The sequence below is a fragment of the Chrysoperla carnea genome, chromosome X (genome assembly GCF_905475395.1).
Source record: "Chrysoperla carnea chromosome X, inChrCarn1.1, whole genome shotgun sequence".
In the NCBI taxonomy this organism is placed as follows: Eukaryota; Metazoa; Arthropoda; class Insecta; order Neuroptera; family Chrysopidae; genus Chrysoperla; species Chrysoperla carnea.
In genome coordinates this window covers 37,876,725-37,901,308 of record NC_058342.1, presented here as the reverse complement: position 1 = coordinate 37,901,308, position 24,584 = coordinate 37,876,725, and the positions used below count along the sequence as shown (strand labels likewise).

Genomic DNA, 24,584 nt, shown 5'->3' with positions numbered 1-24,584 from the left:
CAATTTTCTCAAAAACTAAGAATCGAATCATCAAATGAATACGATTTTTGTATTTTTTGGGTCCAAATTACCTTTTATACTAAGTTCGGGCGAAATTGGCGAGCAAAAAGTTCTTTCGATTTTTCGAATTTTTTCAAAGGGGGGGATGGCCTCAGAAAATTAAAAAAATCGAATAAAATGTTTGGCTCCGATTTGGATGAAAATCATTTCCTAGACTAATTTCAACCTGGAAAATGCAAAAATCGTATTCATTTTAAGATTGGATGCTTAGTTTCAAAAATATCGGCAAAAATTATACGAAAAGTGCAATTTTCTCAAAAACTAAGAATCGAATCATCAAATAAATACGATTTTTGTATTTTCTGGGTCCAAATTACCTTTTATACTAAGTTCGGGCGAAATTGGCGAGCAAAAAGTTCTTTCGATTTTTCGAATTTTTTCAAAGGGGGGGATGGCCTCAGAAAATTAAAAAAATCGAATAAAATGTTTGGCTCCGATTTGGATGAAAATCATTTCCTAGACTAATTTCAACCTGGAAAATGCAAAAATCGTATTCATTTTAAGATTGGATGCTTAGTTTCAAAAATATCGGCAAAAATTATACGAAAAGTGCAATTTTCTCAAAAACTAAGAATCGAATCATCAAATGAATACGATTTTTGTATTTTCTGGGTCCAAATTACCTTTAATACTAAGTTCGGGCGAAATTGGAGAGCAAAAAGTTCTTTCGATTTTTCGAATTTTTTCAAAGGGGGGGATGGCCTCAGAAAATTAAAAAAATCGAATAAAATGTTTGGCTCCGATTTGGATGAAAATCATTTCCTAGACTAATTTCAACCTGGAAAATGCAAAAATCGTATTCATTTTAAGATTGGATGCTTAGTTTCAAAAATATCGGCAAAAATTATACGAAAAGTGCAATTTTCTCAAAAACTAAGAATCGAATCATCAAATGAATACGATTTTTGTATTTTTTGGGTCCAAATTACCTTTTATACTAAGTTCGGGCGAAATTGGCGAGCAAAAAGTTCTTTCGATTTTTCGAATTTTTTCAAAGGGGGGGATGGCCTCAGAAAATTAAAAAAATCGAATAAAATGTTTGGCTCCGATTTGGATGAAAATCATTTCCTAGACTAATTTCAACCTGGAAAATGCAAAAATCGTATTCATTTTAAGATTGGATGCTTAGTTTCAAAAATATCGGCAAAAATTATACGAAAAGTGCAATTTTCTCAAAAACTAAGAATCGAATCATCAAATGAATACGATTTTTGTATTTTTTGGGTCCAAATTACCTTTTATACTAAGTTCGGGCGAAATTGGCGAGCAAAAAGTTCTTTCGATTTTTCGAATTTTTTCAAAGGGGGGGATGGCCTCAGAAAATTAAAAAAATCGAATAAAATGTTTGGCTCCGATTTGGATGAAAATCATTTCCTAGACTAATTTCAACCTGGAAAATGCAAAAATCGTATTCATTTTAAGATTGGATGCTTAGTTTCAAAAATATCGGCAAAAATTATACGAAAAGTGCAATTTTCTCAAAAACTAAGAATCGAATCATCAAATAAATACGATTTTTGTATTTTCTGGGTCCAAATTACCTTTTATACTAAGTTCGGGCGAAATTGGCGAGCAAAAAGTTCTTTCGATTTTTCGAATTTTTTCAAAGGGGGGGATGGCCTCAGAAAATTAAAAAAATCGAATAAAATGTTTGGCTCCGATTTGGATGAAAATCATTTCCTAGACTAATTTCAACCTGGAAAATGCAAAAATCGTATTCATTTTAAGATTGGATGCTTAGTTTCAAAAATATCGGCAAAAATTATACGAAAAGTGCAATTTTCTCAAAAACTAAGAATCGAATCATCAAATGAATACGATTTTTGTATTTTTTGGGTCCAAATTACCTTTTATACTAAGTTCGGGCGAAATTGGCGAGCAAAAAGTTCTTTCGATTTTTCGAATTTTTTCAAAGGGGGGGATGGCCTCAGAAAATTAAAAAAATCGAATAAAATGTTTGGCTCCGATTTGGATGAAAATCATTTCCTAGACTAATTTCAACCTGGAAAATGCAAAAATCGTATTCATTTTAAGATTGGATGCTTAGTTTCAAAAATATCGGCAAAAATTATACGAAAAGTGCAATTTTCTCAAAAACTAAGAATCGAATCATCAAATAAATACGATTTTTGTATTTTCTGGGTCCAAATTACCTTTTATACTAAGTTCGGGCGAAATTGGCGAGCAAAAAGTTCTTTCGATTTTTCGAATTTTTTCAAAGGGGGGGATGGCCTCAGAAAATTAAAAAAATCGAATAAAATGTTTGGCTCCGATTTGGATGAAAATCATTTCCTAGACTAATTTCAACCTGGAAAATGCAAAAATCGTATTCATTTTAAGATTGGATGCTTAGTTTCAAAAATATCGGCAAAAATTATACGAAAAGTGCAATTTTCTTTCGATGGCCTCAGAAAATTAAAAAAATCGAGTAAAATGTTTGGCTCCGATTCAAGTGTAGTTATTGTAAAATTTCAGTGTACTGTCTGATCAACCTTAAAAAATAGTGCACACTATACGACACTATAGTGTAGTGTATACACTTACACATAAAGCATACATTTAATAAGAGCTTGAGCTATTTATTTTAAAATGAGATAGCGTAGTCGTAAGTCAGTAATGTAGGTATGTTATGTGTAAGCTAACATCATGTATTCATTCGTTGTTCGTTGTAATTGTAATTGAATCCCGTATAATAAATTGCATCCATTATTTTATTCACTAAAAATCTATTTTTGTTCAATATTTCTATGCAATACAACATAACATTGATGTGTATAAAGTTGCCTATATATGCCTATCAATATGACAATAATTACGTTTGTTGCATGCATTGCATTGCATTGCTTATATTGGAAAATTTATATTCAATACAAAATAGAAAATTGATAAGGAAAAACATAAAAGTGAGACATCCATTGTCATTCTAGTGTTTTCATAGCTTATTGATAGCAAAACTCAAAATGACAATCCAAAAAATTTACATACTATTCATTATAAGTACAACATCCGGTTATAACGACATTCAACACATCAACAAAGTTACGGTCATTATGTGCGATATTATATTATAAATGAATCTTAGTCTCTTAAACGAATAATTTATCTTTTGAGAAAATTTATATCTAAGAGTTAATTTGATAATTCTTTTTACCTAAAATCATGAGAGAAAAAGTGAAAGTCCGTTCGTAGAGTTGGTACCCCTCCTTATTTGATCGAGAGACTCGATAAATTGTGTAGTTTCTCTCGATTTTCGATATCAACATAAATACTCCAGAATTGAGCAATTTCGGAATTTTTTATGATTACTTCCATTCTGGTTAAATTGAACAACTGAATTTTAGTTTTTGACGCTTTTACAATATTTTTAGAGCATTTTCTTACATTTTTGTCATACAAATTGCCTAGTTGACTATTTGACTAGTCACGTCGAACCACTTTAATGATGGTAAGGTTAAAAATAATTTAAATACAAGTAAGAATATATGAATACTGAATAAATTGATCAATATGACCAGTGCAAAGCAAACGCATCTTTCTTCTCAGCATCTTTGAATTGGTACCGTTAGTTTCAGTTTAACAATAATTTTACATACAATTGTGCAACACATGTTCATAGTCAGTTGCATACATGTTCATACTGAATAGGCTAAAACATATAACATATCCTCCTTCAAAACTATTTGAATCTCTTAAATCCGATAATCCAGTGTTGGAAATTTAGGATTATCAATAATTTAACACATATACAATACTGGATATGCACTGGAAAATTAAATAAGCGTCTGACATTGAATGTTGAATTGACTTGAAGTTGAAGTTGAAGTTGAATACAAGCTGTTTCATCAACCACGAGACGGAGACATGAGTGCTTTTTTTCAATTTTAAGTTCATAAGCCAATATTGGACAAAACAATGAAACTACAAGACAAATATACAATAAAATTTATTTGACAAAATTATAACACTTATATTTATTTTTATTTTTACATATAGTTGATTGTACTCGGAGTTATGTCGTCAAGACGTCGGAGTTGGAGCTATGTCGACTTGGTTTATATTACAATACGTCTGGGTGCTTCACATAATTATGTAATTTTTTATAAAACATTGATTTTTTATATTTTTTTTCTTCAGATTTGATACCAAGTTATAAGTTTCTTTTCGCCGTTTTATCTGAAAAAAAAAGAAGATAGGTATATAAAGTTTTTGTTTAAAAAATTTATTATTCTAAAGTTTATTAAAGCTACAGAATTTCTGGATAAAATCTAGGTAAAATATTTCAAACTCGTCGAAATACAAAAGATTTAACTCCAATCGATATAGGGGTTTTCCAGGTTTTTCAATTTTCTTAAGGAATGAAAAAATCAAGAGAATTTCAAAAATCTATTTAATAGCATTTCGATTAAGTTTTTTGCTTAAAATAATTGATTTTCCTTACTAAAAAAGGAAAAATTGCATCGATTATGTATCTAGAGATCCGAATTTGATCATTTTAATATGATAGCGGAAAAAATGAAATTGATATAGGTTTTACAGTCCTAGGATAAAGGACTTATTAAACATATCAGGTAGGTCTAGATATTATATGAAAGTTATAATAAGGTAAGGGTCTGGGTAAGTTGTAGGCTGGTAGCTTGTGGTAGCGTGTCCGTGTCCGACCGATCGGGCCCGTCATATGTTTGACATATAAATTGTATGAAAAGAATGTGTTGAAAAGTATTTTTTATTAATTATAGACTCTTTAACAAATAAAACTATTTATTATCTTTTAAACACGATCACCGATTTTTTTTTACAGATTTTTTTAAAATTTTTTAATAAAACAGTTGTTATGAAACCACAAATTTGTTATGTAAACATCTGTTTAATATCAATAAAAATATTGTATTGTTCTATCGAATGTTAAAATTGTCATTAAAAATATGAAAGGCCGTCCTGCCCCCATTCAATTATACGTATGGATACTCGGAATTAGTGAAAGTATAATATTGACTTTTTTTTGTAATCTCTAAATTTCTTGCGATTTAAGTACCTTTTATGTTGTCCAAATTCTAACACAGGAGAAGAAATATGAAGCTGAAACTATTATAGCGTTCTTAGAATGTAAAATGTGAAGTCGAGTTCGTAAATGAGCAACATAGGTTAATTGGGTGTTACGTCCGTTAACCGATCTTGTAATCCGTTGGAAATAAAAGTTTAAATATAAAAAATGATCCTTATAAAAAAATAAAAATTTTGTTAGATATATTTTTTCGTAAACATCACTGTTTATCCGTGAGGGCGAAAATTAGGACAGAACTTTTGTGTACATTTTCTCCGAAACTATAAAAGATAGACAGTGGAAAATTTCCAGGTTTTAACTAGTGAACTTGTAAAAAAAGTATCTAAAAAAAAAAACGAAAAAAAATCTAGAAAAAACTTTTGGGTATTTTCGAAAACTAAAACAAAACATAATTGTTTTGGTTTTCTAAACTTTTCTATTATAAAAAGTAATGCATTCCATTCAAAACTTTCTATAACCGAATTTAAAATTATTATAAAAGTCATCCGAAAATGGAATAACAAATCAGATAAAAAATTTGAAGTAAAAGTAAATTTTCGAAAAATTTTCGAAATGCAAGTGCTACTTTTTCTATAATAAAATATACAATAGTTTTATCATTACACAATTAGTATTTAATTTCATTTATTAAATAAAATAAAATATTATTTTAAAAAAATGACCTTCAAATTTTTATTTCATTAAAAATGATATTTTTGTTACCTGTTTACCAATTTTTACATCAAAATAATTGAACTTGTAAAAACAAATCATAAATAGGTATGCAATTTATATTTGACACATAAACAAATTTTTACACCTAAAACAGATACCTTTTATTTTGATGTTTAAATGTTAAAATGTTGTATATCTAATTAAAATTAAAAATTAAATATCCATGTTAGTTAAATGAATTAATTATATAAATACCATATAATTTTTCAAACGGATAGATTTCATATCAAATAAATAATAAATAAAAACAAAGAATTGACTGAGTTATTTGTTAATTAATAATGTGGTAATTAGTAATAACAACATATCAGTTATAGTGACCAATCATTATTATAAAAAGTTTCAGTTACTACTTTGAACATTATAAGATAAACTTTAAGTTGTAATCTTTTTATTTTGAATCTCATAAATAATAATGCGTTGAGTTTACACGAAAACTTTCGATGTTAGTCAGCTTGTTTGGAGTGAAAATGATTGACAGATTGATCATAATCGAAGTTATAGAAAGAAAAAATAAATAAGCGACTACTGTAAATAATTAAGGTAAGAAAAAAATAATTTATTTAGTTTTGATATGGAAATTTTTGAACAAAATGGATAAATTTATTTGATAAAAAAGTTTTGGTCTCTGAAGACCAAATCCGTCACGATTTGTTAATTTTCTGGCAAGTAATGTTAAAAAACCATTTTGAGTCAAAAAAACTTTGTTATGAAAAATACTTTTTCATAACTTTTTGGCTTTTATACCTGGAGAAAATAAATCATTTTTGTTTTACATCGTCGGTGGAAAATTGTACTTAGATAATGGCGTTAATGTAGAAATTTCTACCTAAATATCACTTAAAAAAGAAATATATATCAGACAAACAAAATTATATATACCTACAAATATTACATACACTTTTTATACATATAGACGATTATTAAGTCTTTTATCACTTTAAAGTTTTCTTAGCTTAAACGTCTTGCAAATATTTCAGAGATTCTTTGATTTTTCGTCGTGTAAAATTATTGTAAGACCTTTTGTGGTTTTCACAACATACCAATTGTTTTGAGATTTTTTTTTCCTCCAAAACCGTGAGTCGGGGGTAATGGATACTTAAAACTTTTGCATTCGTAAGGAAAAGTAGAATTTTTAAAATCGTTAAATATTTAAAACATTCAGAGCTTGATAAAGTATTGCTAAAATTTGAAACATTTCTCACAATAACTGTGTAAAAATTCATATTCGTTTTCATAAAAAGCTCTGACGTCCTCGATATAGATATATTTTTTTTTTCGAATTGGACGAAGATAGAATAGAACTAGAATATTCGACTTGTATCATATGATTTGTACTGCAGTGAATAAAATGCAAAAGTTATAGAAAGTTTTTGAACGAATAATTTATCTTAATTTCAGAGTTTAAGGTATTATAATTTCTGTGAAAACTTATTTCTTCTCGAGTTGTAACTTACTTTACTCTTATTTTTCATTTATACAGATACACACACATATGTACACATGTACAGCCAAAGCCTCTTATAATGACATTGAAGGTACCTACCTAAAATCACGGTTGTTATTATAAACGATAGTCATTATAAACGATATGTTCTTTTTATATATCTAGAATAATTAACTTTTGAAAGAAATGCCACTATATAGGAGCTAATTTGGTACGCTTATTTGGGGTAGTCTAAGTGTTTGACATTTTTGCAAATAGTAATACAGGAAATTTTTGTAGTGAACCATGCTCATATATCATTTTTTACATTTGTAACTTCAAAATTGAAGTTTCATACAAACTTCCAACACTCATTTTAACTCCTTGAGGTATTAATTTCTGAAAATCCCTTCTTAGTGGCCACTTAAGGACGTATGTACAAAATTTCAGGCTTCTAGACCCAGCGGTTTCAGCTGTGCGTTGATCGATCAGTCAGCTTCCATTCTCATATATATATACTAATACAGTTGGTGTATTACTAATTGGTTGTTATAAACGATTCGTCATTAAAAGCAATGTCGTTATAACCGATTTTGATTGTACATACTTACAAAAAAGAGATGGAAAATTTAAATTATGAATGATTACTTTTTCTTATTGCATGCTAGCATAAAATTTTCTTAAATTATTTTTATTTAAATTTATAAGTTGATATTACTTTTTAATGAAACTCACAGATTTTTTTTTTTTTTTTTTTTTTTTAATGTATTTTTATACTGTGTTTTTAACTACAATGGTCATTTACACAGCTCACAGATTTATTCTTAAACATTACTATTCATATTCACTACACTACCATAGACTTACAAACTCCATTTATTCTATACTATACTCTGTACTAGAACTAGACTTTTTTTGTTTTACAATAGATTTAGAATATTTTGTTGAGGCTATTCAACTTTTATTGATAATGTCAATTTAAAATGTGTCTTAATTAGGGCGAAATTAGGGCATTTTGAATTTCTTTGTACACATATATCTTTTCGCATACCTAACAAATTCCAAAAATCTAACATCAAGACCGGTAAAATCGTGTAAAAGCGGGATATAATTTCTGGTCGAATAAACGGAATAGATTCAAGACGCACGTATACTCACGATTACATCGCATGAGCTTGTATGGTATTGAAAAACTTGCATGTTATGAAAAACAAACTCTTATATACAAAATAATTTTCTCAGAATTTTCTAAATAATATATTTCGGTTAGAAAACAATGGAATGTAAAAAAAAAAGTAAAATTTATTTGTATGTGACATGCGCATCGCAGTGCTTTATAACTCACAGAATAAAATAAAATATATACAAAAACAAAAATATAAATAAAATATTTTGATAAAGGGGCTAGAAGGGGGTGCATGGAGCGGGGAAAAGGGAGGAGATGTAAGGTATATACATACATGTATGGTGTAATTTAAACAGTATTTACTGAAAGGTTTAATACTGAAAGTATAATGAAAAATTTTATTGAAATATTCATGAAAATACATTTTTAATTATCATTTTGTTAAACAATTTTCTCTGTTATATAAGAAAACTTTAATAAACAAACCCTCATTTCTAACTTATTACAGCATCTAGCATTCAAAACATCCCCTTACGAATTTACCACTTTTTTTACCTCTATACGTAGCTTTCAAATATGTAGTTCATGTTTTCTAACTGAATAATCATTTTCCACGACAAAACATCCCCGAATAAAATATATCTTCGACAAAAAATTTCCAAAATAAAAATTTTCATTATTAATGTTCCATTCGTATATCCAGCTGATGCTTGCTTTGATGCGAGTTAGCACGGCTCTGCGGGTTTTTGGTTAACATATTTTTTTAAATTTCATTTAGAGTTTTTTTCTTTTTTATTTGCTCGATTTCAGCGGTTAATTTTAAACATTTTCTATCAATAATTTTAATTTGACATTTACTATACTATTTGCATGTAAAAAATTGATAACAGCCCAGATAATAAGATAATTGTAGAAAACTTGAATGTCATTATAAATGATTTGGCTTTTATATGGAAGTTGTGTGGCGTTGTTGACCAGATTTTTTATGTTTATTACATCATTTTTACACAATTTATTTAAATACGCGTATCTACGTAAAAATTTACGACTCAGAACTAACACTAAGTATATGAAAAACAAATTTTTTATTGGAAAATAATTAAAAAATGATTAAAGTTAAATTGAAAATGTGAAAAGTTGATGTGTTCTAGTGACGACATGACGACAATGTATATCAAGCGAAAGAAAATAATAATAGAAAATTTTCTCGTTGGCAATGTTGATAGCATAGGAAAAGTATATTTTCCACAAATCTGAGTTTTAACGCAATTAACAAACTTATTAAAATATCATTTAGTTTTTTGTGGGTAAAAGTGGAAAATATAACGGGCAAACTATAAGAAAATTATTGTATAGAATTTGGGTAACGAGTTTTTCCTTTACTCTTCTATACGATATCAAACTGAGAATGAGGATGAGGTTTGAGGATGATAGAATGAGAATGAGAATGGAGGGGTTTGAGATGGTTTTGTGAAGGGTGTGTTTGTGTTACAGTATATTTTATGTGTTTTGTGAGAATATGTTTTTCTCTATACATGTATAATGTAATTTATATAGAATTATTTTTCAATTTTCGTGGTTTTTCGTGATTTATATATATTCATATTCATATTCATACTCATATTCATATTTTCTCTTAATTTTATTTTATTATTGTTTTTGTATACGATTTTTTAATTTATACCAAAATTTATTTTTCATCAACAATGTAAGCTTGTTCCTTTAAAACAAGAACAATTCATGCCTTCTTCAAATCAAATCAATAGGCACGGTTCCTTTATAGTGTTCTTTTATAGCCTTCGGGTTTAAGAAAAACACTAGTCCTAGTCGGTGGGGACAAAACAGAAATTCTTGATCTAGAGAGATGCAAATCTGAGTTTTTGAATTAACAATAAATACTTATTGAACAGTTTTTTGGCATAAACAGATATTAAGGTAACTAAAGCAATAGTAACTCCAAACTCACTCGTTTTGGATGATTCAAAATGCATGAAAATTGACCGAAAAATCATTAGATATTAAAGCAAAACTAACCAATATTTTGAAAATATACCCTACCCGAATTAAATCGAAATACACGCTTGAATGTGAAGAATTATTTTTTGGTTCCTGAGTTACTGAGCTAAAATTGTCTCTAATGAATGTAGTTAACAGTTTTGATTTTATACCAAATATCTCAGTTTGATCCCATAAAGTCGTGAAGCCGTTCTTGGTTAGCTTAGTCCGTTAGCGTTAGCGTTGTATTCAAGAGTTGTTCTTATACGCTTTAGAAAGATTTCTACCAGAACTGCCTTCAAATGAAATGATATCAAAAAGATGAACTCGAAGGTGACAGATAAATAGTTATATGATGAATGAATCGTGACGTATGTAGTTAAGTAGTGGAGTCGGTTGAACGTCGCGTCGACTGAACCATTACGATATAAGATATGGACGGACGCGACTCTAGATTTCCTATCTTGTACATTTGCACACATAGGTAATAGGTATATCTATACATATTCAGTTAAAACAAATCATTCATACGGAAAATCTCATTATTTTTTTCACCAATTTTCCTCTCTTAGGTATTTCACATTTTGTTCATATATTTATTATAAAAAACCCTTTTTTACTTGAATTATTTTTAGAAAACATTTTCTCATTACTGGAAAATTCTTATTAAATTGTCACATTACATATTTCATTCATTTTTTTCTCTCCTGCAAACCCTCCTTCATAGAAGAGACTTTTTTTTTTAATCCAATACACCCTTAAAATCGAATTAGGATGATTTTTGGTGTGGAATTTTCTAACATGAAAATTACCTGTTACAAATATTTAAATGTAGCTTATGTTGAACTTTTGAGAAATGGAAATCTTGTATTTTAAGCACCTTTCAAAATTAATGGTCATCCAATTTTTTCAAATCTTTTTAATACAAATCGCCTCCAATCATAGTTTAAAGTTTTACTTGGCATCTTTAATATTCCAGAAGCACGTATTTTTCTAAAAGTGAAATGGCTGTGAATTCAAGACGGCTGCTTTCAGATTTTTCTGTGTTTTAACCATATTTTCGATTGTCTTCGATATTTCTTATTTGTTTACACTTTTGCTATCAGTTGAGCATGTTCCAGGCTGAAAAATAACTAAAAAAATCTTTATAAATTTCTGTTCTGACAATGTTAAAATTATTATTGAAATTACAACTTTTTAAGAAATTTTCAAAACTTTAATAAAATGGGTTTGATATATGCTTTGAAACATTCAACTAACAGATGTAACTGGACTTAATCATTTAAAATTTCTAAAAAATTATGGTGGCCTTTCTACTGCCATTGGCTTTAATTTTCAATAATTTTCGAAAGTTTTTTCTAGAAATGTTATCGTTTAGCATGAATGTTTCACAAGATTGTCAGTCCAAACTACCTGCAGAAATAAGTGATTTTTAAAATTTAGGATACCAAGGCCTATCCTCGTTTAAAATTCAAGTTATTGAAGTTTTACAACAGTTGAGATATTAAGTTGTTTTGACAAGGCTGTACTAGCGAGACGTACGATAAAAATTCTTTTATTAAATTTTTTTTTTATAAGTTTCTGAAATGAAATGGTATTTTTATGTAGAATGCGATGACTGAAATAAATTTAACAATCCCTTGATAATTTTCAATAAAACAAAGTAGAGAAAAAGATAGCGATACCAAAAAATAAAATATACGTTACGTTTGAATCGAATGTCGTAACCATATAAGATATCGAAGCATATCGTTAAATGTAATTATTATACAAAAAATATAATAAGAAAGAAAATGAGAGAAAATAAGGGAAAGCTTTATATATTTATATATCTATATATCTATATATCTATATATATATGTATAAAACAATTCACCCCATTCATATAAGATAATATTTATCCCCCAAGACTCATGCCATTACTTTTTATACGTATTATATCCTCATACTTCATACTTCATCCTCAAACTTTGTAATTCATCCCCGGTTTGTATTATAAAGACTACATTTGAAAAAAATTCGGTTAAGCGAGCACATATACTAGACCGTATATGTTTCTAAGACGTTTTTCTCAAGTTAATCTTCAGTTATTTCTAACGACTTGGGACCATACCTTGTTTTGTAGGAAACATTTCTAAGATGTAGGTTTTAATGACATAAAGGATAAAAATCTTTTTTCAGTTTTAGCGAGACTAACGCACAGCAATTTATTTTTATATTTACAGATCAATAAAATTGAAAAAAACAACTCACACCCACACCCACACCCACACCCACACCCACACCCACACCCACACCCACACCCACACCCACACCCACACCCACACCCACACCCACACCCACACCCACATCCACATCCACATCCACACCCACACCCACACCCACACCCACACCCGCACCCGCACCCACACCCACAACCACAACCCAACCCAACCCAACCCAACCCAACCCAACCCAACCCAACCTAATCCAGCCTAACCCAACCTAACCCAACCTAACCCAACCTAACCCAACGTAACCCAACCTAACCCAACCTAACCCAACCTAACCCAACCTAACCCAACCTAACCCAACCTAACCCAACCTAACCCAACCTAACCCAACCTAACCCAACCTAACCCAACCAAAAATAACAAAAATTGTGTTTTTTTGAATTTTTTATGATTTTTTCGATTTTTACAAATTGCAAAAAATGTAAAAAAAGTTTTTGTTTCCGATTTCGATAAAACTAAGTTTATAAGGTAATTTTGACCCGAAAATTACAAAAATCGTGTTTATTTGACCATTAAATGAGTAATTTTTGAGATATTCTATGAATCTGACTGTAGAGCCAACATTTTCATTCCGTTCAGTCTCTGAAATTATTCCGCATTGAATCTAATTATTCCGAAATTGTCCTTTTCATTTCAATTACGATTCATTACTGTTTCGGACACACAGTAATAAGTTGGACAAAGACCCAAGATATTTGTTATTCACAGTTACAGCTACAGCTACAGACAATCGTTGATCTAAAACGTTGATATAATTTGTTAGTTCTTTACATTGAATAAAGATGTTGAATGATTTTGGTACGGTATGCTGAAGAAAGAAAAACGTAAAAAGAATATATAAAATAAAAATAAAAAAGGGTGTACTTTACAACCCTGTTTCCTTTTTTAAACAAAGAGTCGTTATTTAGTTAAGAGAATATAACTCTGAGTCGGAGTCGAGTCTGTATGGTGATGGTGTAATGTAAGTATTGTATGTATAGGTATATTATGTATGTACAGTGTACAGTGTACAGTGGGTTGAGATGGGTTGAGATGGGTGAGGTTACTTACTTGGCTAAGGGTTGGTGTTGGTGGTTACTTCTATAGAGTACGATACGAGTATGACTACGATACATGTACATATACATATAAGATAGAAAAGAAAAGAAACATTTGTAAGAAAAAGAAAACATGAATATATATTTTAAAATACCTAATTTTATAAAAAGGGGAAGTTTGTATTTGTGAATAAAAGTTTTCTTATATTTTGCAATAACCATCATCTCATTGCGATAAATATATACAAGACATTGTGTGTTAAAGAAGGATGGTGACGGCCTCAACATAACGATCTTATTCGTTCGTTCTTTCTTCGACTTTTAAAATAGCAAGAGCCCAGGCCCAGCCCATCTGCGAGGCGAGCAATGAGTACGGAGTACGGAGTTGGGAGCGGGAGTTGTGAGTACTCACACTGAGCAATGTGTAAGTCCGTGAGTCGTGAGTCGAATGTGATGTTTTCTTTTCAACTTTCATATCGATTTCTTTATTTTATATTATTTTATTTTCAAATGAGCACAATTCTTTTATTTCAACGTATAATTTTTGTTTTAACAAGTCTGTTTAGTGCAGTCGCTAAAAGAAACTCACTTGATCAAATATAACATAATACATATAAAGTATGATAACAAATATGAGCATTTGGCTAAGGGCACTTGTAAGGTAAAGTTTTACTTTACCAGAGTTTAACTACTGCAGTTTATGAGATTTAGCCTACTAACAAACAAATAGGTGAATGGACGTACGTATAGAAGAGTCCTAGTAATAAGGTTCCCGTTGGTAGCCCTTCAGGTATGGAATCCTAACAAATAGGATGCATGACAAGATCCTATTAAAACAAGATTCATTGGCTGGATGAATTTCTTTGTTGTTCTTCTTCTTGTGTCGGTCTACATGAGATAGACGCCCGTGACTTTTATTTTATTATGTTCACGACATAAAACAACCCTCTTTTAAAAACAGTGGCGGAGCGGAGTAAACTGTAACGTGTAGGTATATATTGTGCTGTTTTGTAGAATGTAGAATGTAGATGTTCGTTTCGTTTCTATATCATTAATTATATCGGTATCATTTGTTTTAATTATAATTATTAACTAGCGTTCGTATATTTTTACGTCATTTTGTTTTCAAAACTTGAGCTTTCTTTAAAAAACGTAATCAACTCAATTTATTCAAATTAACTTCTTTTATGCCCCAATCATATTCTTTCAAAATTTTAAAGTATGTATTAATATGGGAATATCAGTTATGAATGTGTGGATATCTTTATAAATATAGTTTTGGAGAAAATGGAAGTTTTTTTGGGTAAACAGTGATGTTTACGAAATAATGATTCAAATAAAAGCTGTTATAATTTTTTTTATAATGAATAACTTTCACTTTTACAACTTTTGTTCTGTCTCTAACGGTTTACAAGATGGATACTTTCTCATTTGATTGAATGAGTAAAAAAATTTTTATTTGTATTTTAAAATTGGTATATATCGGTCAACTTTGAAGCTAGAAAATCGAAAACGTGCACAAATACTTCAGCTAGAACTTTGAATTGAATTTAATTATTTTTTATTTTTATTTGATGCATAGTATTTTTGTAATTTGTAAAAAACTGATTAAATTCCCCCAACTACTCCATAAAAAGGGGCTAGGTACGTTCCCTTACACCCTACTAAACAACTAATAAATAAAATTTCAAAGATGCAGTAATTTTTTCCATTTAATTGTACTATAAGCAGTTATACAATAGACTTATAGAATATAGAGTATAACTTACAAGTGTTATAGTATTTGTATATCTATGGAACCTATAATAGATGATATTTGATAAATTGATGATTAGATAAATATGTGTGATAAAGTTCAAACAAATGAAACAAAACTGTTACTTGAATTTGAATTTGAACTTGAATGCTGGTATTTAAAAGCTCAAGCTTTACGTACGTTACGTTATGTTGTTGTTAAAATAATATAACAACGCTTATCTAATTCACTTGTAATAATATGTGTAACTAAACTATTTGTGTGTGTGTGTGTGTGTGTGTGTTTGTATGTTTGTATGTTTATATATGTAAGAGCAGAACTTCTTATCTTAGCCGGTTACCTCTTTTCTGAAAACCAACTTTGACTATTAACATTCTCTAAATATTGTTCAACTTTTTCATTTGATTCTATATTTGAGTTTAACACGGCATCAACAATTCTGCTCCCGTTTTTTGATATTTAAATATTGTTAAAATAAAATTATTTTACAAAAAATAGAATTAATTCCAAAAAATATACAAAAAAGTAGCTATAAATAATTTTTAAGTATCGACTTCAATCAATAATTTAAGTTTCCCTGCGAAATTATTTATTGGAGTTGGCTTTACTTCTTTGTGTTTTTTTTTTTGAAATAGGTTCTCTTTCTTATCAAAATTTTGTACTTTATCTTCTTGCACGATGAGCCACTTTCATGTATTAGTCAATATCTTAGAAACTACTGAACCGATTTTGATTTTCTCGATTTTTTCCCCTTAAAAAAATTTCAAAAAATCGAAAAATTTTTTGTATTTCCAATTTCGATAAAAATCAGTATAGAAGGTAATTTTGACCCAAAAAGTACAAAAATCGGGTGCAATTGTTGACTGGTTGAATAGTTTTTGAGATACGGGCTAAAATCGATCCAAATATTGCGATATCCCCGAAACTTTGCATCCAATCATTAAATTAACGTGATTTTTATAATTTTTGGGTCAAAATTACCCCATCCACCGAGTTTCATCAAATTCCTAAACATAAATTTTTTTTCGATTTTTTCGATTTTTTCAAAGGGGTACCCCTTAAAAAAATTTCAAAAAATCGAAAAATTTTTTTTATCGCCAATTTCGATAAAAATCAGTATATTAGATAATTTTGACCCAAATAATACAAAAATCGGGTACAATTGTTCACTGGTCGAATAGTTTTTGAGATACGGGCTAAAATCGATCCAAATATTGCGATATCTTCGAAAATCTGCATCCAATCATTAAATTAACGTGATTTTTATAATTTTTGGATCAAAATTACCCCATCCACCGAGTTTCATTAAATTCCAAAACATAAATTTTTTTTCCGATTTTTTCGATTTTTTCAAAGGGGTACGTACCCCTTAAAAAAATTTCAAAAAATCGAAAAATTTTTGCTATCTCCAATTTCGATAAAACTCAATATATAAGGTAATTTTGACCCAAAAAGTACAAAAATCGGGTACAATTGTTGACTGGTCGAATAGTTTTTGAGATACGGGCTCAAATCGATCCAAATATTGCGATATCTCAGAAACTATGCATTGTAACTTATCATAGGTGAAATAATATTTAAAATCGGTTAAGTAGTTCGGTTAAGTAGTAGTAATCGGTTACAGAGTTTAGTATAAATTTTCATTCTCAATTTAACCCTCTTAAAGAATGAATTTTTATGAAAAAAGTAAAATAAACTTTTGTTTCAAAACATGAGCTTCATCTATCAAGTTTTATATTTCTAACTTCAAAAATGACAAAGTTTCATATAAACTTTCACCCCCTTGAAGAATAAATTTTTTGAAAATAGTAATAATAGTAATAGTTAAGAAATGAAATAGTGAATAAATAGTCTAAATTGCATGTTTGCCGTGTAAGACTTGAGTATAAATTTTGACTATAGTAGTTGTGGCATTAAAAGGTAAAATTGCTTGACTGTTAAGTTGAATGGCGTCAAATAATGCCACAAATTGGCAATTTGCTTGTTGACTATTTCAAAAGTTTTCATTTGAATGTAAGCAATAAAAATTAATTTCTATATTTGATGTTTGAAAAATAAAAATTATTATAATCAAAGAACTTTTATCAAAGTTTTTCATTTCTAATTTTCATGATCAATAAATTATATACTTTATTTTCATTTCATGATTATAGAGTAGGCAAGTTTGTGGGTGGCTTGGGCACGTTCAATCGTTACGGGGGAACTTGGTGGAAGGTGGAAAGATGGGTAGTAAATATTACGTTCACACGAAATGAAGAAAATGTCTAAATAAAGAAAACATCATCAATTTCCCAGTAACAAGATATAAATATTTATTTTAAACACAATTATTTATCTTTTAAAACAGCTATGGAAAATTCAGGGAGAACACTCCCCGTACCAAATATGCATACATAAATATTATCCATGAAAATGTTCAAATATAGGTGTTTTTCACTCATATACCTACATATTATACATGGATGATGGAAAACTTACGACAGGTATCCATGCTGCTTTGAATTATCTGAAACATTTTCTAACCTACTTATATACCTATGTACATTTTACAACAGTTTTTCTTCTATTTTCATGATCAATCAAGATTTAAGTATTTATTTATTTATTTATTTATTTGAAAAATAAAAATCTCATAGAAATCATTTACAACTTGAAAGCTGTTCTTAAAATTTTCCACTGAGTGATTTAATATTTTTGACACATTTTTATTTGCTCAAATAATCAGTTTGTATGTGAAGGTGCAGGGAAGAAACTATCGCTCTGTTTAAAGGTTTGCTCATCTGCACAGCCTTTCCAAATTGTCTAAATTTAAAAATATATGTATTTTAAGTGCCATTGAAGTACTTTTTAGATTTCTCACAAGAAAGCGAGCTTTTCCCAGCTCCTCCGTAACGGCTCACGAGATTTATAGAAAAGTGTTTTGCTGTACGACGGTCTTTAATCAGTGAAAAACAATAAAATAATGTATTAAACATACTCGATCAGTTTGTACTTACAAATAAAATGTACCATAATATAAAAGTACAGAACAGTTTTTTCAACTTGAGAAAAGTCTCATTAAATCTGTTCTAGAGAAAACTCATGAAAATTTTAGTGTAAAACTTTTGTTAGAACAAAGTTTACACAAATTTTAATTCAACACGCCTACACGATGATAAGCAATTTTTCTTTTTTTTATGTTTGTTAATGCAATTTACGTAATTTTCACATTTTAAATAAGAGCTAAGGAAATTTTTCCTAGAATATAAAATGATTATAGAAAGAAAATTGTTTCGATTTTCTTGACACAGAATTGTAATAGCATATCTTCCATTATCCGTGTTAGGTAGGCTACCATACGTACAAGATGAAACGTTGATGATAAGAAGTGGATTGGAAGGGGTGAAGGAGGTAGTAGCTGTACACCATCCTACTTGTAATAAATATATATAAAGAAAACACCTCGAACGTCATTTTCTTATATATTTTAAAATATATAAAGAAGAAGCATGGATATAAAGAGTTTTCTTCTCTAGAAGAGAATGAATTTAATTTGTGAAAATTGCTTTTCGTAAGAATAAGAAAATGAATTTGTGTTCACTTGTCTTAGTGGTACTGTGTGCTAGTACAAGTACTACAGTGTGTGAGTGTGTGTGTGTGTGTGTGTGTGTGTGTGTACGTAAATGAACGTATAGAAAAAGAAGTAAATAGCTTGTGTTCTTCTATTTACTTGTGTTCAAATGAAAACCTTACAATACACAGTATATCTACCAGGTGATTCATCAACAAACAAAATGCATTCAATTCTGACTGAGTTCATATACTCAATTTATGAATTTTCATTATATAAGAAATATTTTCATTTTTTATTCGTCTTGATACGACCAATAGAACCGGAAAATATGGTTAAAATTGTAAACAAAAATGATATTGGAGAAGGTCAGCGCGCAGCGCTTGGTTGGAAACATTCGTAGATTGGCCAATAAATAAAATTTTTGTACTTTAAGGTACTCATTTGAGTTTATATTTTAATGCTATGCACATAAAAATACGTTTTATGCAATAGCAACGAAGCTAGCACGATTGTCAGTACTATTAGCTCTTTTCCAGCACGTTATTAGTTTATAAGTTGAAAGCTAGCCCTTAGCGAAAAACAAAACCTCACATAATTATACATGAAATAATTGCTAATTTGTTCTTGTTTAAAAATCTTTTTTATTTTTTCAAATATCTCTATTTAAATTTGAGTTATTGCAACGGAATGTATAGATGAATTCTGATAAGTGTGGGTAGTCTAAGAGTACATCTACAATGCAAAGCACAAAGAATCTAGATGAGAATGAATGAGAATGTTGTGGAGCCACATTCTAAAAATAGAATCTTATAAATATAATGTTGCTGAATCATGCTGTGCAATGCTCTGTGTGTATGTATAGATATACGTTTTCTATAAAAGAAAATCTCTCAGGAGAGTTTTCTTTGACTACCTATCCAAACTCATTATATATCTACCCATGCCAATGTATAACTTATACAAACCAACACCCTTTTAAAAAACCTACTGCTTGTACCTACACCACCCAACCACCCTCTCTCTCATCTTACCCAACATTTCATAATGATGATCACATTATCCCCTGGTTTGTTCCTCGTTCCTCGTTCCTCACACCACTCGAATGCACTGACAACATCACATCTTTCATTCGAAACACGACGTTTATTTGCTAGAAGAATATTACTTCTTTATAATCAATATATTTCTTAAAATTCAAACGATGTCAGTGTAGCTGTTTGCTGTTCGATATCAAACAGATTTTATAATATAGAAAAACTTTTCTGTTTTTTCTACATATGCTTGTTTTTATACCCGGTTGGAACTATGTTCCTATCGTGTCTTCGTGTATTATAAATGTAACACTTACTTTTTTTACTCAGATTGGCATTGATTTTTTTGTTGGTTTGAATGATTATGCACATGCTCAATTTTGTAAGATCATTTTGTGCTTTTTTCTTCGGTTTATTTTTTACGATATTCAGATATTTAGAGTAATTAGTTTCTTGTTAATGGTTCTTTTTTATTTTTTCTCTCATAAAAACTTATTTTATTGTTTAAAGAATTAAATATTAAAGGTACTTTAACTCTGTATTTTATGAATTAATTGTAATATTAGTTTAAAAATGGCATACTTTTGATCTAGTAGTCAACCCAATATGTACGTACATTACCCACAATTTGTTTAATCAAGATATTTATTATGACATAATATAAATTAACCTTGTTCTAACTTTAAATTATCTATCTATTATGTTTAACTTCTTCTGATAACTCACAATTCATTTTTTCGAATGAAAAACATAAACTTATAAAGCCTGAGCTTGCACAATTCTAATTATCTCATTCTAATTTGGAAACATAATTATTATACGTGCTTCTTTGGATAACGAAAGCTTTTAAGTATACCTACAGCCAAAGTCGGTTATAATGACGAAATTGTAATTTCTGATTTAGTAATGTATGGTATATAAAAATATTGATTAAAACGACATATCGGCTATAATGATCAATATTCATTGACATTATGGGCCGACATATTAAATATAACGACCAACGTCTGTAAAAACATACTTTTTCAGTTAAACAAAACAACAGAACTATTTTGGACCTTAAAAACTTTATTTTGAAAACTTTATTAACTCGTATATCGCATAAAGCTATCAATTATGATTACTACCTACTTTCTTAGACTCCTAGATTCGTAAATAGCTATGGATCGTGCGAGGAATAACGATTTTACTCCATTTTTAAGTGATAAAGAAATAGTAAAAAGGTTCTTTCAGAATTTCTAAAAATTTCTTTTCAAAATACGCTAAACTATCTGAAGTTTGATTTTGATATTCACAAGTTTCTAAAGATTTTGATTATTTTTTTCCTCTTAAACATATATTTTCTTTTAGAATGAAAATTTCAATGAAATATCGCGCACAGTTGGGATGATGTAAATAATGATTGCTCTTTTCAAAAGATATCGTCATCATATAATATATGAAAAAGATATGAATGTGGACTAAGACTGTAAGTAAAGTAAAGGCTAAAGGGAGCTGGGGGGTGTAATGGTGTAAGGTGTAAGGTGTAAGGTGGTTGGGTTGTTTATGTTTATGATTGGGGTTACTTATTCTATTTAAAGAAACGCAAAATGTCAAACAATATTCTCAATACTTTATTGAATATTAATTTGTTTTGACAATTTACTGGAAGATCTTCACAAGAAAGGAACATTCCCACTCCCACTCCATCTTATTTATTGCATAAACAGTTACTAGTGTCAGTGTCAGTGTCAAGATTATCATTCCAAACTCTTTCTTCTATAATTATCCAAGTTTTTTAACATTCCTATTCTTAAGTTATATAATTATCGAGTCCCAATCTAATCAATTTCTATCCTATATCTATATAGTCAAAATTGCTTATAACGACTATGTCAAATGTCAAAAATTTCCAAAAAAGAGGGCACCGTAATTCTTATGTGCCCAGGGCCTACAAAACATTAAAGGCCGCCCTGGTAATTTAGAACAAGACATGTCCTTGCGTGTAGGTTATGTATATGATTAATTGGATAATATACAAACAACCCCGATAACAAAATGATTGAAATGACCTCATTTCAAAATTAAAACATGTTTGTTCATAAATTTGGAAATAATTTTTGTCAATTACCAAAAAAATGAAAATAAATTTTGTGGATTAAAGCGAATGAAAATTGAACATTGTGATCAAGTTAGTGGAATAATTTGACAAACAATTAATAAAAGGGGTAAAATGGATAATTTTTTCTTAAAGATTTATTATTATTATATAAATTTGAGATTGTTATTGTTTTTAAACGATATGTGAACGTGAACGTGAACGATAACGAGAGGGTAACGTTTAGATAACGTAACGTAACGATATCATTTGGGGGTTGAATTTATAAATATGTGTTATTATATGGTCCACTAAATTATTGATAAATTCGTTGAAAAATTTCAATAATAACTCATACTTTTAGCTTTGGGTACACAAAAACACAAAACACAATATGACGATGCGATGTTTGTACACAATTCGATTCGACGTATTCGACGTACCTATTCGATAAACAATTCTATATAATTGTTTCAATAAACAATTATATTGGATTGTTTACGTATTTCAATTTAAAAACAAATTTTCAATTTTAATGATGACAATAAAGTGTGTACCAAAAACATGTATCCACTATTTTATAACTCACTAGCTGACTCGACAGACGTTGTTCTGTCTTAACTATGAATATTGAATTCGATATCGATACCTCTAGATGACTCGTGGAACCTCGTTTCACCTACAATTCATTTAATTGTAACTATTGATAAGCGATTATTAATTTTAACTAATCTGCAGATCCAATTTATAAATAGCTATACTATGCTCCCGTAAGCCCGTCTTCTGCTTAGCTCGCTCGCTAAACTCAAACTTTACTACTATCTTTTGAATAATTATAAATAATACCTCAATCCTATTCAAATACCTTCCTATTCATAATTCTAGATAAATATGGTGGGAGCGCAAATAAATACATAGTACATAGTAACATCTAATATAATGCATTATTTATATGCGTTTCCACCATTAATATTGCGCTGTATGTGAAAAAAGATTATCCCGTTTTTCTGTTGAAATTTTTCCTGAATTTTCTTTTGAAAATTCAAAAGAATATTTTGAAAATAATTTACAATTTGTCAATTTATATTTTTTATCCAAAGTTTATGTTTTTCATTAACAAAAATGCGTTATTAGAAGAATTCAAACATAATAGAGATAATTTGAAGTAAGAACAAGGAAATTTTATGTTATGTCATAATAAATATCTTGATCAACTCAATATGAATGCACATATTGGGTTGACTACTGATTCGGAAATATGTCTTTTTTAATATTATAATTAATTCATAAAGTATGGAATTAAAGTAACTTTTATATTTAATTCTTTAAACAATAAAACAAGTGTTAGACAAAAGCACAAAATGATCTTACAAAATTGAACATGTGCATAATCAATCATTCAAACCAGCAAAAAAATCTAATCAAATCTGAGTAAAGAAGTAAGCGCTACATTTAATTTATACGAAAATACTATAGGAACATAGTTCCGGCTGTACGATTAAATAGTTTCCTAGCCACATGCAAAAAAACAATTTGATATCCCGGACTAATACTATTTGTACTTTTTTTTCAGGTGTGATGGCAATTAAATATGGTTAAAATCAGGCTGATCCAAGTGTAAAGACAACTCAACTAAAATATTTGCAAATAGTTGCACCAACGCAACTCACAATTGGGCGTTCGGAGCTTGGCTTAATAATAACAACTGGCAAATGGTGAACGAGACATAAAAGTTTGGGAGTCATTGGTATATATAACAAGTTGATCTAAATCGTGCCAACAAATAATCTTACGACTTATGAATCAGCTTATATATAAGATTTGTATTCTTTATATTATAAAAAGGCGCACAGTTGCAAATAAGAAAGTATGAAACGAAACAGTTGAGTTGATAGTGGGTTGGGGGTTGGTTGAATGAACAGGGATGGCAGTGGATGTGGGGTGGGTGTAAGTATACACTAGTAGTGTATATGAATGAGGTGAATAATGAATACAACAGGGTATGGGTTTCGGTGTTATATGGAGGTTTGAAAAATGTATATGGTGTGTGTGTGTGTGTGTGTGTGTGTGTGTGTGTTCGTATGTATGTGTTTGGTAAGTAAGGTATTCATCGTGTACAGAACCAGTAAATGAGTTAGTAGAAAATATTCCGTCTTTTTCAAACATTAATTATTTTCAAGCTTGTGCTATCTTGAAAGACTATGCTTATGCTGTTGCAGCGAAATAAAGGCAACCCTTGTAGTAATTTCCACCATACAACCATCCGACTCCAAACCACCCCATTTTCCATACTTTTTTGAACTCATCATACAATTTCCATATATATTTATTTTCTTCTTCTTTAAATTATATACATTTTCTTTGTCTAGAATTGAAGAAAAGCTTTAAGGAAATTCAATTAGAATATTATTATATTTTTATGTATTTTAATTAAATTTTCACTTGTTTTTCTTTGCAACATTTCACTGGTATAC

General features: G+C 29.2%; 2 long non-coding RNA genes across 2 annotated transcripts in view; one reads left to right on the top strand and one right to left on the bottom strand.

Annotated features, from left to right (window-relative positions):
- Positions 1–4,060: 4,060 nt before the first annotated feature.
- LOC123302572 overlaps positions 4,061–24,584 on the bottom strand; it is a 29,887-nt gene continuing 9,363 nt past the window's right edge. Inside the window, exons 2-3 of the long non-coding RNA XR_006535538.1 lie at positions 11,264–11,516; positions 4,061–4,233 (exon numbers count right to left, since the gene is read on the bottom strand). This is a non-coding gene — a long non-coding RNA (uncharacterized LOC123302572). The remainder of the gene's footprint in view (positions 4,234–11,263; positions 11,517–24,584) is intronic.
- LOC123302571 lies at positions 6,201–23,733 on the top strand. Its single transcript, XR_006535537.1, has 2 exons — positions 6,201–6,379; positions 23,684–23,733. It is a non-coding gene; the product is annotated as an uncharacterized LOC123302571 (long non-coding RNA).